The 8,596-nt window shown below is 39.7% G+C and overlaps 1 non-coding gene across 1 annotated transcript; it reads left to right on the top strand.

Moving 5' to 3' along the window:
• The first annotated feature begins 8,061 nt into the window (after positions 1-8,061).
• Positions 8,062-8,133, top strand: TRNAD-GUC (transfer RNA aspartic acid (anticodon GUC)). Its single transcript has one exon. It is a non-coding gene; the product is annotated as a tRNA-Asp (tRNA).
• The last annotated feature ends 463 nt before the right edge of the window (positions 8,134-8,596 follow it).

The following is an 8,596-nucleotide window of genomic DNA, read 5'->3' as shown; positions in this document are numbered from 1 at the left end:
ACTTAATAGAGAAAGGACTTAACAGGGTGTTACGCTGAGCGTACGTGTAGGTACGCCCAGCGTACTCGTCATCAAACCCTTACGTTAAGCGTACTTTGGAGTACGCCCCATGTAACGCAGTCAGTTTGGACCTTGAGTATTTGGGCCTCAGTGTGGGCTGTATTTTGGACTTTGGGCCTTAGTGGGCCAGTAGGAGTCAGTGAATATGAGGCAAGTATAGGTTTTGGGCTTTGGGTAAGGCCCAATAAAGGAATTTGGGCCCAATGTAGCAAATTGGGCCAATAGTGGGCTTAGGAAGCCTATCTAGTGATTGGGCCTTTAGGAGTCAGATTATGGGCCAAGGGCATTTTTGGGCTTAAGTAGGGCCTATATGAGGAGTTAGGCCCAATTTAGAAAATTGGGCCATTAGTGTGCCATTGGTGGACTTAGAAAGAATTAAAGGGTTTGGGCCTTGGTTATGACCCACACCATAGCAGGGGTAAAATAGTCATTTTACCCATAGAAGGATCCTTATTTTTGATTAAGTGTTTTATTGGTCATGATAGCCAGAGAGCAGCCGAGACAGCAGTCAGGGATCTTTCACTCAGATTTTCAGCAGTCAGTTCTTCGAGGTGAGTTTCCTTCCAATAGGAACGAGTCTACGGCCACAATGCCGGCCTGTTTAGATAGTAGTAGTTCCGGACTACGGTCTGATGCCGGGGTGGTCTGGAGAAGTAGTTCAGTATGCTTGATGTCTTTGTGATTCAGGCATGTCTATGTGTTATGTGTTCTGGACTGCGGTCCGATGCAGTATGCAGTATATGTGTTATTGTTATATGTTATGATTATGTTATGCTATGTTCAGTCAATTCCGGACTTCGGTCTGATGTAGTGGGCAAGGCCCTAGTTAGTTCCATACTTCGGTCCAATGCAGTGGCCAAGGCCCTAATTAGTTCCGGACTTCGGTCCGATGCAGAGGGCAAGGCCCTAGTCAGTTCCAGACTTCGGTCCGATGCAGAGGGCAAGGCCCTAGTTAGTTCCGGACTTCGGTCCGATGCAGTGGGCAAGGCCCTAGTCAGTTCCAGACTTCGGTCCGATGCAGTGGGCAAGGCCCAGTATGTGCTTTATATGTTATTGCATGGTATGTGGTAGTTTGGGGGGGCCTCACTAAGCTTCGTGCTTATAGTTTCAGTTTTAGTTTCAGGCACTTCAGCTAGCAAGGGGAAGGGCTCAGGATGATGGCATGACACACACTACAGTTTTAGCCTGGGAGTTAGACTCTAATATTTTGACATAATCTTGACATTAGTGTTGATATGAGACATATTTTATGACATTTTGAGACACACGACTTATGGTTTTCTTATATGATATTTGGATATTATGGTTTTAGTAATGTTTTCAAACGAAATTTTTGCCTTGTATTTTTGGGATGTTTCAAGTTGGTATCAGAGCCTTGGTTTGAGGGATTCGGACACACTTTCGGGTGTGTCTGAACTCAAACTAAGGAAATGGTATAAGGTTTTCAAAAGAAAAACATTTTCGAAAGAAATTTTTGAAAAAGAAACTTAAAAAGAAAAGAGTTTTTGAAAAAGAGGAAAGGGTGTGGTGCATGCGATCAGCCGAGCTCAAGTAAGTACTCCCAAATTAGCAATACAAGTTTATGTTATGATTATCAGTTTCAGTAGAACAACATGCTAGAATAGGACTTAGGATCTAGGAAGGATGCCTTATGTGCCTGCTATATGTGTTTCAACTTTATGAGAACTGCATGCTAAGTACAGAATTGACAGTATGATAGCCTGAGTAGTATATGATTGATTATGTGTACTCGATGTCCGAATGCTGCTTGCTTTGTGCTTTTAGGAGTTTTAGTTGTGTTTCACTAACTAGTAAATGAATATGCCACATTACATATTGTGAGGATTAAATAATTTCAGAAGGATAGGTCTAGCTCTATTTCGCAGCTCTTGTTTGAGTCCAACCGTTGTAGGGTAGGATCTCTCATTTGAAGAATTATCTAGTCTGAGTAATATGTAATAGTATTCGTGAGCTAGTTAGGGGAAGAAAACATGGACTTCTTATGTAGCTGAGGGCGGAGAGTGAGTTGGTGATTACCCTAGGGCAAGCCTAGGATGAGATTAGCGTGAGATCAACATTAGTAGTAGAAGGGACTTGGTGGAGTCGAGGCAGTTCTTGAGGAAAGTACGGATAGATTTGGAAGGTAGTAGGGGCCCATACTACTGAAAGCAGAGGATCCGTACTTGAAACAAGGAAGGCTGAGACTGTAACATCCCGGAATAGCAAGAGTAGAGTTGAAGGGCTAAAAGTGTTATTTGGGAAAGAGCGACTCGGCGAGTCCATGGATGGAATCGGCGAGTAGAGTCGCGGCTTGGTCGCGTGTTAAGCAGCCGACTCGGCGAGTCGATGAGATGGACTCGGCGAGTAGGCACTGTGTGGAGAAAGCCCTAATTCTCGGGGTTGAGCCCAATTTAAAGAACATTATATCCTTCCCCCAGCCTCTTTATTCCCTCTTGAAGTCCAGAAACCCTAGAAAGTGTGATTGAAGAAGATTGGAGCGTATTTGGAGCATTGGAGGAGTTTGTTGAAGGAATCTTGTGAGATTGAAGGCTTGGGGCAAGGGGCTTTGCTTGGATTCGAATTTCATTGCAGTTGGGGCGTCCATTGGAGGTAATATCTCGTTCTTGGTCTGATTGTATGTTGTTTCTTCATTTTAGGGTTTGTGGGATCTTGTCTATGGATGAAATTGGAAGTCTAGAGGTTAGATCTGAGGTTGCTACCTCAGATCTGAAGTGGAGAAGAATCAGAGAGCATGAAAGTCCCTGTGTTGGACTGTTTAGTGAAGCTTGCATGTCCCAAACCCTAGTTATAAGTGAATAAGGCCTAGATCTCTTTGGATTCACGTAAAGTTTGCCACTTTACGTGATGGATGAGTTGTATGAGACTAGACCTATGTTTTGGATCATTTGCATGGTCTGGAATGCTTCTGAGTGGATTCAAACCGGTGGTACTCGACGAGTCACATGAGCGGACTCGACGAGTTGCTTGAAGATGAGCTGGGACTCGGCGAGTTGGAAGAACAACTCGGCGAGTTGGATGAAGATGGCCTGGAACTCGGCGAGTTGTATGAACAACTCGGCGAGTAGGTTGATGATAGTCTTAGACTCGGCGAGTCTTGTCGAAGATTCCCGATATTCCCTGGTTGAGTTGAGAATCGGCGAGTCAAGGGATGACTCGGTGAGTTGTGTGCGAGTGGACTCAGAGTTGTTGGACTCGGCGAGTTAGGTCGCGGATTGAGTGAAGTTCTGATTATAGGAACTCGGCGAGTCATAGGGTTGACTCGGCGAGTAGGGTCATTCAGGGGTTGACTTTGATTGAGGACTTTGATTTTGACCAAGGGTTGACCGTTGACTTTTAGGGTTTGGTCAGCGATGTGGCCTTTGGGCCAAGAGAGGGGTAAAATATTCTTTTACCCTTAAGAGGGTGCATTGAGAGGATTGATTCTAGTCTCGAGAGTTATAGTCATGAGAGTTTTGCCTTACGTGTTAGGCGGTGGTGAGTTCGGGATTCAAGTATGGAGATATCTGCTTTCTGCTTGCCAGGTGAGTCTTCTCACTATAGTTTACCTTGAGTAGGTAATCAGAGCTATGTGTTAGTGTGTGTATGTTATGTGTATGCTATGTGTTGTACTGCATTATTTCTATGTGATTTATGCGGTGCATGTTTTCAGAGTTGGAACCGAAGAGATCCTAGAGTTAGAACCGGAAGGTTCACAGAGTTAGAACCTGAGGGTTCACAGAGTTTGGGTGCACGGACCCATAGAGTTATGGCCTCGAGTGGCTTATATGTGTTATGTGTGTGGTATTTTGGGGAACTCACTAAGCTTCGTGCTTACAGTGTTTTGTGTTATGTTGTTTTCAGGTTTCTTTCAGTATCACGGGACGGCACCGGCTTGATTGTACACACCAGAGAAAGAATCATATTTTGGAGGATCCTGGTTTTCTATGCAAGTGAAAATGAAGCTATGTTTTGTAATTCAATTATGAATGAGATTTTCAAAAAGTGTTCTAAGATTAAAATGATTATTTAAAATGAAAATTTTGTCTTGAAATTTACGGTGTTACAGAGACGAGACCAAGAAATTTGTAGTAGATGTGATCTTTCTAGTTATATCAGTGTTTCTGACGTTGTCACATTATGTTTCAGAATGGTGGTTTTACGCCCTAGACCAGCAGTCGGTAGTTCAGGTGTCGGAGATGGATAAGGTTCAGGCTCAGGGTCCGAGCATTTGGATAAGCAGACTAGGGAGTTCATCTCCTCAGATATCACACGCATCATACTAGACCAGACTCCTGTGATCTTTGGTACGGTCAAGGAGGACATTCTAGAGATTCTTGATGAGAGGTTGAGAGCCTTCCGTACTGAGATGGCGGCAATGATAGGGCTACATACTTTGACCTTCAGGGAGTTCAGAGCTTGTGGAGCTCCAAATTACCAAGGGGCCCAAGACCCCATTGCGAGTATCAGATGGTTGGCAGATGTGACCAACACTTTCCGCACTAGCAAATGTCCCGAGGGGGACAAAGTCCGCCTTGCATCCTGTCTTCTGAAGGGTAGGGCATGTGATTGGTGGGAGGAGGTTGGACATGCCATTGGGGATGACGCAACCCTTGATGCGATGACCTGGGCTGATTTCACGACCATGTTCAGGGCATAGTTTGCATCGACCATTGAGGTGCAGTAGCTTGCGATGGAATTCCAGGATCTTATACAGACTACTGAGACTGTGGCGGAGATTACGGCCATAGTCAACCACTCGCCGAGTTCTTGCCTAATTTTACCAACTTGCTGAGTCACTCATTGACTCGTCGAGTACATGGAAATCTTCATCAGACTCGTCGAGTTACTTATCCGGCTCGTCGAGCCCACGACCAACTTCATCGGACCCACCGAGTTGACCATGCCACTCGTCGAGTCCCTTAAGACCTTCATCCATACAGATGCTTTTTAAGTCATGCAAAGACTCCAGATTGTAGATCCAACCTTCCAAGGCCTGCTTATCATGTAAAGTTGCAAACTTTACGTGCATGCAAGGCTTTAAGGCCCTAAAATGACATAACTAAGCTTGAAATGAAGTCCAACACTTGAGGGAAGGCTCATACTTGTCAAAACTGCTACCTTTATGGATCTAGAGACCAAAGGCAGTCCATATCTGAAGTTACAGCTTAAGATCTTGGCTCAAACACAAAATCCCTTCCTAAAACCCACCCAAAAGAGATTAAAGATGAGATGAGCCAAAGAGACAGCTTAATACCTTCCAGAGAGTGTCAACTGATGTATATCCTTGCTTCCCATGAGTTCCTAGCTTCACTTTACTTGTTTCCCCAAGTGTTCCTCACCAAGATCTCTCTTCCAATCTCTATCACACCAAAGAAACACATAGACACACAATTTAGGGTTTAAGGGTGTCAAAGAGCTGTAAAAGGGGAGGCAGGGGAAGGCCAAAGATCATTTAAATAGGGTGCAACACCCTAGGATTTAGGGTTTCATCTGCCAACTCATACTCGTTGAGTCCCTTCTTGGACTCGGCGAGTAGATCACTAAAACTCGCGGACAAACCCGCAGCTACTCGACGAGTAGGACGACCAACTTATCGAGTAGAACTTGAAACCAAGAAAATTCTTATATAAACCAATACCTGAAAATCGGGGCGTTACAAGTATGTTACATGGTTCAGATAAAACCAAGATCAATGTAGCATCTGACTTAAGCCAGAAGATTGAAGTGAAAGATGATCGAAGCGATCAATAGAAGTATCGCAATCACCGTAAAAGTAAGAAGCTTGTAGCTAGAAGTGCTACATGTTATAATGTGATTATATCACATCAGAACATGAAGGAAGGTATATTCCATTCTTGAATTTGACTCTAAAAGACCTGAGTCTAAGCGTTGTGTCATACGATAAGAGGTCATTAGAACATGACCCAACAACGATATCAAAAAGTGACAATATCACATAATCTAACAATTACATCAACGACAATCAATAAATGAAACTTAAAACACTTCGATTAACAGAAAATCGAACCAAAAAACACAGAGAAAAACGAATACAGAAAATATAGCAAAAACGAAAAAAAATAAGGTTTTGTAATAACTATAAAAATGAAAAAATTGAATCAATGAAAAATAATCAATGAATCTGAACAACAATATAGCAAAAACTAACAATAAGGACTTTGATTATACATAAAGAAATCAAACACGAACTTAATAACATAAAAACTAAAAAACAAAAGTGTACCTGCTTCCATAAGATCAACCCGAGAACCGCGAAGACTAAACACGATGATTGAAAGAGTATTACGACTTTGAACGACATGATTATACGATCGATGCTTGAGAATTTGATACAGTGAAAGAGCGAAGAAGAATGAAGAAAATGGGGGGAGAATGAAATAAGACGGTAATGAAGGTTTCCTTTTTGCAAATGACGATTGAGCCCTCAAAACAATTACCCCTCGACAGAAAATGGCAAAATGTTCGATATAATTTCAAAAATGCCACCGATATTTCTATTAAAAATACAATTAAATAAAAAAAATCATAGCCATTCAATTTTTTAGATAGAGGGCCACGATTAGTCCTCATCAAAAAAAGAGTCCTTACCCGATTCAATCATATATATATATATATATATATATATATATATATATATATATATATATATATATATATATATATATATATATATAATGATTTTATCTTGATCGTTATAATAAAACGGGCATCAAAGAATTTTGTGCTTTTGTCTACACATGTCAGTTTATCATAGACCTGACAAAATCTGACACGACACGACAACTCGACATTGACACGAAGTTAGCGGGTTAGGGTTAGAGATTTCGACCCGTTTATGTACACGGGTTGACACTACACGGCACGATAATTAAACGGGTAGGGTTAGGGTCAAGACTTTTAACTCGAAGATGATTCGAAATCAAGAACTAAAAGTAAAATTCAAAAACTAAAAGTAAAATTCAAAATTTCAAAGTGACTTAATTTTACTCCTCCTCGCTACCTATCTCATTTGCTTCATAACTCTAACTTTTTCTATTTTGCTTTCTAAACTTACTACTATCCCTGTCTCATATTTATTGTCCAATTTTGACTTTTGAAGTTTTTATTCTTCAAATTTGATCTTAAATATTTTTGTTTTTGATATATAACATTTAATGCAAAATATATGAATGAATTGTGTTTTAAATGTCTTTTCATTGTTATAAGTTTTATCAAATAATTTATAACATAAATAAAAATATTTAAAGTCAAAGTAAAAAAATAAAAACTTCAAAAGTTAAAAAATGAACAATAAATATGGGACGTAGAGAGTATATATATATATATATATATATATATATATATATATATATATATATATATATATATATATATATATATATATATATATATATATATATATATATATATATATATATATTTTCCGTTCCACCTCCCACCTCCCAAGTCTAGCATTTCACTTTTTCATTTTTTTTCCTCTATAACTCTTACTTTTCAACCTTTAAAATGTTTCAACCCGGCATCACACAACATATGTATAAGATTTAAACCATAACCCGAAACCCGACATGAAATCGACATGAAAATAAACGGGTTGACACGACACGAAACGATAATTAAATGGGTCGGGTTAGGGTCAAGCACTCTCAACCCGTTTAATGTCTTGACACGACACGACACGTTTGCCAGGTCTAGTTTATCATACCTAGATTCAAGTTGGATGTTATATGTTTTGTAATGATTTTATTTGTTATTTTAACCACGAAATATTTATTTATAAAAATATAACCCTCGAATAAATAATCAATAAATAGAGAAAATGCAACATTTAGTTTCGAAATAAAATTACGGCCAAGTATGATTTACTTTTTACTGTTTTATCGAATCTGTTGCCCTTTTTGATGCTTTTATGAAGGATAAATTATTTCCTTCAGAATAATCTTTAGTTTATATATATACTCTACAAGGAAGTAAACACAAGTCGTTGTAGTATAGTGGTAAGTATTCCCGCCTGTCACGCGGGTGACCCGGGTTCGATCCCCGGCAACGGCGTATTATTTTTCACTTCCATTTCTCACCTTTTTTTACCAGTCGTTGAATATTGGTCAGCGTTTCTCTTGATTTCATCTGATTTTTGTGGGTATCCAATAGTTTCGGCAGTAGGTTGTCATACAAAGATGACACGACATATTATTTCAAGGATTTTTATCAAAACAAATTTCTAAATGATTTCATATATTATTGTGTCTGCCGTTTATTGTAAGAGTTATTTTGGAGAGAATAATCTAGGATTCAAGATATCCCATGCTAGTCAACCTCACGATGTTGAGATTACAGAAAAGAAAACTGAAGATTTCACTAATCGTTGTCACTTATCTTGTATGTGATACATACTGATATGTATTGTATCCTCATTTGAAAAGCAGGTAGAAATAGACGTAGACGTGAGTAATAAGGACAAAGGAACATAGATACAAGTTTTTATTGATAGAGATAAGATATTTTAAATTAGTAT

This window comes from Lactuca sativa, chromosome 9 (genome assembly GCF_002870075.4).
Source record: "Lactuca sativa cultivar Salinas chromosome 9, Lsat_Salinas_v11, whole genome shotgun sequence".
Taxonomy (NCBI): Eukaryota; Viridiplantae; Streptophyta; class Magnoliopsida; order Asterales; family Asteraceae; genus Lactuca; species Lactuca sativa.
This window is presented reverse-complemented; position numbering and strand designations above follow the sequence as displayed.